This window comes from Rhinopithecus bieti, unplaced genomic scaffold (assembly GCF_001698545.2).
Source record: "Rhinopithecus bieti isolate Rb0 unplaced genomic scaffold, ASM169854v2 scaffold_34281, whole genome shotgun sequence".
Taxonomy (NCBI): domain Eukaryota; kingdom Metazoa; phylum Chordata; class Mammalia; order Primates; family Cercopithecidae; genus Rhinopithecus; species Rhinopithecus bieti.
In genome coordinates, this window is record NW_016814762.1 from 1002018 (window position 1) to 1009736 (window position 7719).

Genomic DNA, 7719 nt, shown 5'->3' on the forward strand with positions numbered 1-7719 from the left:
TTTTTTGAGATGGAGTCTCACTCTTGTCGCTCAGGCTGGAGTGCAGTGGCACAATCTCAGCTCACTGCAACCTCCACCTCCCGGGTTCAAGCAATTCTCCTGCCTCCACCTCCCAAGTAGCTGGGATTACAAGTGTGTGCCACGACCCCCGGCTAATTATTTATTTTTAGCAGAGGCAGGGTTTCACCATGTTGGCCAGGCTGGTCTCAAACTCCTGACCTTAGATGATCCGCCTGCCTCAGCCTCCCTAAGTGGGATTACAGGTGAGCCGCTGCGCCCAGACAAAAACTTTGATCTTTAACATGATGAAGTAACAAAGGAGCCAAGGTTGGCAGCACTCTTCCTCCCAATACATGCCTGAGTCTGCTCAGCTAGGCCAATGGGAGCAAGGGCTACTGAGGCGTATCCCCACCTGGAGCCAACTCAGGTCAGTTGACTTTGATGGCAAACAGTTCAAATTCCATTAATGACAATCACTTGTCAATTAATTTTTGGAATGGAAATGCACACCATCCCGGCCCAAAGGCTACCTTTCAGGATCCTCCAACCAGTGGCATTGCTTGAGGCAGGCAGCTAGCAAACAAAGTCCTCCCCAGCCTCTCTGCTACCACCATGACTCTCAACACCAATTGGATCAGGAAAGCAGAACAAATGTTCTCTTCAAGAGTGACTCACCAGGAAGTCTGTTCATGTTGACGCCTTGAGCCGAGAGTCCTATTCCCATGTAACTTAAAAAAAAAAAAACAAAACACAAAATTTTTGGTTAGCAAATGCTCATGTTTCTCCCTTCTCAAATATTTCTTAGTAAAAGACAGAAAAATGAGAAAAGCAATGAATGTAGAGGCTCTTATAACATACTAATGGTTCTTGGAGAAACTTGACATTTTGATTTGCTAATGGAAAGCAACTTACTGCCTCACCCAGCTAGAGAAACAGAAGGTTATGTGTACGTGTCACTGTGAACCACTGGCTTCAGCTTCAGAGGACAGTGTCATGAATTCATGGTTTCCAGTTCTTTGGTGTTCTGGATGTAGCTAAGGCACAGAGTCTGTTCCTAAGATGTGCCTGAAGTATCTCAATCCAAGGTAGTGCTTGACAGAGCAATGCACGGTTGTTCCACAGGGACAACCCAGTCTGCACCAAAGACCCAAGTAAAGCCATGTTGGATCTACATAGGATCATCAATCAAGACTGCTCACACAGAGCTTGTTCTCTGGGTCTCAAAATAAATTACCTTCCCGGCATACATTCACGTTGGCCTCCCAAACCACACAAAGCTGGGAGTAGTGATATGTAAGGCCCCAAGAGATCCCCTCACTCCTCCCACTCTTTGAAGAGTGAGGGCTTATTCTCCTTGAACCCTGACTCAGCTGTGACCTCACTGGAGTATGCAACCTGGGCTCCTGTGGGGCTGCTCCCTGTGTCACTGGCACGTGGAGGTGGAATGGTGCCCAAATGTGGGTGTCAGCTTCCTCTGGCTGCTCTCCCCTAGACAGTCCACTCAGATTCTCAAGTTGAGGCAGAGGTTTGTACAGAGGCTCCCAGACCATCTACTAATAAACACCATCTTACCTTTGGACTTGGGACTTTTAAGTTAATGCTGGAACGAGTTAAGACTCTGGGGGACTATTGGGAAGGCATGATTGTATTTTGCAATGTAGGAAAAACATGAAATTTGGGGGGCCAGGGTAGAATGATATGGTTTCGATGTTTGTCCTCTCCAAAGTTCATGTAGACACGTAATCCCCAGTGCCGGAGGTGGGGCCTGGTGGTAGGTGTTAAGATCATGGGGATAGATCCCTCATGAATGTCTTGGGGTAGTCCTCACAGTAATGAACAAGTTCTCGCTCTACGTTCCTGCGAGTTCTGGTTGTTTTTTTGTATTTTTTTTTTTTTTTTTTGAGACGGAGTCTCACTCTGTCGCCCAGGCTGGAGTGCAGTGGCTGGATCTCAGCTCACTGCAAGCTCCGCCTCCCGGGTTTACGCCATTCTCCCGCCTCAGCCTCCCGAGTAGCTGGGACTACAGGCGCCCGCCACCTCGCCCGGCTAGTTTTTTGTATTTTTTAGTAGAGACGAGGTTTCACCATGTTCGCCAGGATGGTCTCGATCTCCTGACCTCGTGATCCGCCCGTCTCGGCCTCCCAAAGTGCTGGGATTACAGGCTTGAGCCACCGCGCCCGGCCGAGTTCTGGTTGTTTAAAAGAGTATGGCACCTCTCCGCAACTTGTTCCCGTTTCTGCCATGTGACATGCTGGCTCCTAGTCACCATCCACTGTGATTGTAAGCTTCCTGAGGCCTTTGCCGGCACCATGCTTCCTGTAAAGCCTGTAGAACTGTGAGCCAATGAAACCTCTTTTCTTTATAAATTACCATGTCTCAGGTATTTTCTTTTTCATTTTTTTTTTTTTTTNTGGTGACGGAGTCTCGCTCTGTCGCCCAGGCTGGAGTGCAGTGGCCGGATCTCAGCTCACTGCAAGCTCCGCTTCCCGGGCTCACACCATTCTCCTGCCTCAGCCTCCCGAGTAGCTGGGACTACAGGTGCCTGCCACCTCGCCCGGCTAGTTTTTTGTAGTTTTTAGTGGAGACAGGGTTTCACCGTGTTAGCCAGGATGGTCTTGATCTCCTGACCTTGTGATCCGCCCGTCTTGGCCTCCCAAAGTGCTGGGATTACAGGCTTGAGCCACCGCGCCCGGCCTATTTTATTTTTCTTTTGACACAGTGTCTCACTTTGTCACCCGAGCTGGAGTGCAATGGCATGAGGCATTGCAGCCTTGACTTCCTGGGCCTCAAGCTGTGCTCCCACCTCAGCCTCTCAAGTAGCTGGGACTACAGACAAGTACCACCATGCCCAGCTGATTTTTATATTTTTTTGTAGAGATGGGGTTTTGCCATGTTGCCCAGGCTGGTCTTGAACTCCTGAGCTCAAGCAATCCACCTGCCTCTGTCTCCCAAAGTGCTGGGATTACAGGTATGAGCCACTGTGCCCGGCCTCATTGTAGTTTTGATTTGTATTTCTGTAATGATAGTGATGGTGAGCATCTTTTCAGGTGCTTGTTGGCCACGTGTACACCTTCTTTAGGGAAACATCTACTCAAGGACTTTGCCCCTCTCATTTTTTTTTTTTTTTGAGACAGAGCCTCGTTCTGTCGCCCAGGTTGGAGTGCAGTGGCGCGATCTGGGCTCACTGCAAACTCCGCCTCCCGGGTTCGCACCATTCTCCTGCCTCAGCCTCCCAAGTAGCTGGGACTACAGGTGCCCGCCACCGTGCCCGGCTCATTTTTTTGTATTTTTAGTAGAGACGGGGTTTCGCCATGTTAGCCAGGATGGTCTCGATCTTCTGACCTTGTGATCCTCCTGCCTCGGCCTCCCAAAGTGCTGGGATTACAGGCGTGAGCCACTGCGCCCGGCCGACCCCTCTCATTTTTTAGAGACCGGGTTTTGCTGTGTTGCCCAGGCTAGTCCCAAACTCCTGGGCTCAAGCAATCCTCCTGCCTCAGCCTCCCACATTGCTGAAACTACAGGTGTACACCACCGTTCCTAGCTAAAAGTTTTAAAGTTTGATGAAGTTTATCTATATTTTCTCTTGTTGCCTGTGCTTTTGCCCAAGAAATTATTGCCAAATCCAATGTCATGAAGCTTTCTTTCAATGTCTTTTCTTGAGAGTTGAAGTTTTAGCTCTTATGATTGGGTCTTTGATCCATTTTGAGTTGATTTTTGTATATGGTATAATGTAAGCAAAAAACTTTCTTCTTCTTTTTTTGTTTTAGACACAGTTTCATTCTTGGTGCCCGGGCTGGAGTGCAGTGGAACGATCTCGGCTTACTGCAACCTCCGCCTCCTGGGTTCAAGTGCTTCTCCTGCCTCAGCCTCCCAAGTAGCTATGATTTCAGGCATGCGCCACCATACCCGGCTAATTTTGTATTTTTAGTAGAGATGGGGTTTCTCCATGTAGGTCAGGCTTGTCTTGAACTCCGACCTCAGGTGATCCGCCCACTTTGGCCTCCCAAAGTGCTGGGATTACAGGCATGAGCCACTGCACCTGGCCAAACTTTATTCTTTTGTTTGTGATTATCCAGATGTCCCAGCATTATTTGTTGAAAAAACTGTCATTTTCCCATCTAATGGTCTTGGCATCCTTGTTGAAATCAGCTGACTGTACCTGTGAGGGTTTCTTTCTGGGATCTCTATTCTATTCCTTGGACTGTATGTCTATCTTTATGTGAGTCTTACACCGATTTGATTATTGTAGCTTTATAGTAAGTTTTGAAGTCAGAAAGTGTAAGCCCTCCAACTTTGTTCTTTTTGAAGATTGTTTTGACTATTTCTGTCCCTCAAGATTCCATATGGATTTTTCTATTTTTGTGAAAAACATCATTGGGATTTTGATAGGGATGGCCTTGAATCTGTATATCACTTTGGGTAATATTGACATCTTAACAATAGTGAGTCTTCTAATCAGTGAACAGAGGATGTCTTTCCATTTGTTTGTGTCTGTAATTTCCTTCATCAACATTTTATAGTTTTTAGTGTCTTTTGCCTCCTTGGTTAAGTTTATTTACTTTTAATTATTTTATTCTTTTTTTTGGGCGAGGGGATGGAGTTTCGCTCTTGTCCCCCAGGCTAGAGTGCAGTGCTGCGATCTTGGCTCACTGCAACTTCCACCTCCCAGGTTCCAGCAATTCTGCCTCAGCCTCCCGAGTAGCTGGGATTATAGGCATGCACCACACCTGGCTAATTTTTGTATTTTTAGTAAAGATGGGGGTTTCACCATGTTGGTCAGGCTGATCTTGAACTCCTGACCTCGTGATCCAGCCGCCTTGGCCTCCCAAAGTGCTAGGATTATAGGTGTGAGCCACCGTACCCAGCTTAAGTATTTTATTCTTTTGATGCTATTGGAAATGGAATTGTTTTCTCAATTTTTTTTTTTTTATTGTTCATCGTTAGTGTGTAGCAACACAACTGAAAAGTGAGAAATAGGGTAACTTATTAGTTCTTTTTTTTTTTCTTTTTCTGTTTTTTGAGACAGGGTCTTGCTCTGTCACCCAGACTGGAGTACAGTGGCTCCATCTCTGCTCATTGCCACTTCTGCCCCCAGGTTCATGTGATTTTCCTGCCTTGGCCTCCTGAGTAGCTGGGATTACAGGCTCCCGCCACCACGCCCGGCTAATTTTTGTATTTTTAATAGAGACGGGGTTTTGCCATGTTGGGCAGGCTGATCTTGAACTCCTGACCTCAGGTGATCTGCCTGTCTTAGCCTCCCAAAGTGCTGGGATTACAGGCATGAGCCACCACACCTAGCCCTGCACCTGGCCAATTCTAATTTTTTTTTTGTTTGTTTGAGATGAAGTCTCACTCTGTCACCCAGGGTGGAATGCAGTGGCGCCATCTCGGCTCACTGCAAGCTCCGCCTCCCGGGTTCATGCCATTCTTCTGCCTCAGCCTCCCAAGTAGCTGGGACTATGGGAGCCTGCCACCACACCTGGCAAATTTTTTGTATTTTTAGTAGAGACAGGGTTTCACCATGTTAGCCAGGATGGTCTCGATCTCCTGACCTCGTGATCTGCCCACCTCGGCCTCCCAAAGTGCTGGGATTACAGGCGTGAGCCACTGTGCCTGGCAAGTTTTTTGTTTTGTGCAATCTTTAGGGTTTCCCTTTCTTTTCTTTCCTGTTTTTTTTTTTGGAGACAGGGTCTTACTCTGTCACCCAGGCTGGAGTGCAGTGGCCGGATCTCAGCTCACTGCAAGCTCCGCCTCCTGGGTTCACGCCATTCTCCTGCCTCAGCCTCCCGAGTAGCTGGGACTACAGGCGCCCGCCAGGTCGCCCGGCTAGCTTTTGTATTTTAGTAGAGACGGGGTTTCACCATGTTAGCCAGGATGGTCTTGATCTCCTGACCTCGTGATCCGCCCGTCTCGGCCTCCCAAAGTGCTGGGATTACAGGCTTGAGCCACCGCGCCCGGCCGGTAGTTTCCTTTTATTCCCACTTTTTTGAGTGTTATTGACATGTAATTTAACATGCTATACAAGTCACCATTTAAAGTGTACAATTCAGTGTTTTTTAATATATTCACAGGGTCTGCTTTGTTTCTCTCAGATTGGTTGGATGATAGTCTTCAAGTTTATGAAGAGTTTCTGGAAGATAGAAGAGTGCATTTTTTGGTAGCTTTAAAACACCATGCTTTTGGAAAAGACTTAAATGTTACCCAGTATTCGAAGAGTGGGGGCTTATTCTCCTTGAATCCTGACTCAGCTGTGACCTCATTGGAGTATGCAACCTGGGCTCCTGTGGGACTGCTCCCTGTGTCATTGACACGTGGAGGTGGAATGGCGCCCAAATGTGGGTGTCAGCTTCCTCTGGCTGCTATCCCCTTAGACAGTCCACTCAGATTCTCAACTTGAGGCAGGGGTTTGTACAGAGGCTCCAGACCATCCACTAATAAACACCGTCTTACCTGTGGAGCAGAGTCTGTAGGAAGGTGTTTAGGGCTAGCTGCTGGAGAAAAGAGAGACTTCTCCTATGGGGAGGCCTAAGCAATTTGTGTTTTGAGCACAGGTGCTTTAGTGATTCCTCATTCCCATAGAATGTTGTGGAACCAGTTGCAGCGACCAAGCATAACTCTTCTTGAGTGACCTTTGACCTCCCCCTTTGCACATGTGCTCCAAACATAAACTCTTACCTAGTGTCAGGAAACCTGTGTGCCAGGGATGGAATGACATGTGGTGTTGGGCGTAGCCCCAGGCCCCTCTGAACAGGGCATGGTGAGTGGCTGTTGTCTAAGTCAAGGAAAGCCCTGGCTGTGTTGCCCTTGTGCCTGTTGGACTGCTGACTGCAGGGCAGCTGGGGTCGTTTGCTGCTTGTTCAGCTGAGGTACTGAAGGAATGGAGACTGACTTTTAGCAGCCTCTGCCATGTAAAGTCAGGAAGCTGATTATTTGGGCTGCAGTTTTTCTGGAAAAATGTTCAAGTTTTAATCTAATGGGAATTCTGCCAGCAGGCTAAGACACCTTCTACTCCTGATGGTCCTTGAAGCTAGCCCCTCTGGCAGGAGGTGGCTAGGCAGTTTGTGTGTTTCTGGGAATGACTGAACAGTCCTGTCCAACTACAGGCTATATTGGTTCATGTCTTTGACCTTTAAGGATCCAACTCTGTTTCAAATGCTGCTTAAAACAAAGCAGAAGACAAATTCCCTTTGAACCATGAAACTCCCTCTTTGAAGTGCTGTTCCTTTTGCTTTGCTCCTTTCCCTTCTCTACCTTTTTCCCTAAGCCATGTGGGCCAAGTTATCAGGGCCATATATTGGGTTGTATCTTTTCCTGGTTCCTTCCCAGCATGATTGGGATAGCTGGTTTCAGAGGAAGGTGAGTAGGTCAGAGCCTTCCCTCCCTGCCTGATCCTTTATTTGGGTAGTAGAGACTGCTCCCCCAAATATAGTGGTGCAGCAACCCAGAGAAAGGCAAAAGGGCATTTACTGCCAATAAAGGACTGGCAGGGGCAGTATATTAAGCCTTTTTAATGTTACTATAAAGAAATAACCTGAGACGGCCGGGCGCGGTGGCTCAAGCCTGTAATCCCAGCACTTTGGGAGGCCGAGACGGGTGGATCACGAGGTCAGGAGATCGAGACCATTCTGGCGAACACGGTGAAACCCCGTCTCTATTAAAAAATACAAAAAAACTAGCCGGGCGAGGTGGCGGGTGCCTGTAATCCCAGCCACTTGGGAG

General features: G+C 47.8%; 1 protein-coding gene across 1 annotated transcript in view; it reads left to right on the forward strand.

Annotated features, from left to right (window-relative positions):
• The window catches only part of RANBP10 (RAN binding protein 10), a 93818-nt gene that overhangs the window by 34081 nt on the left and 52018 nt on the right, over positions 1-7719 (forward strand). The gene's annotated exons all lie outside the window — the stretch shown is intronic.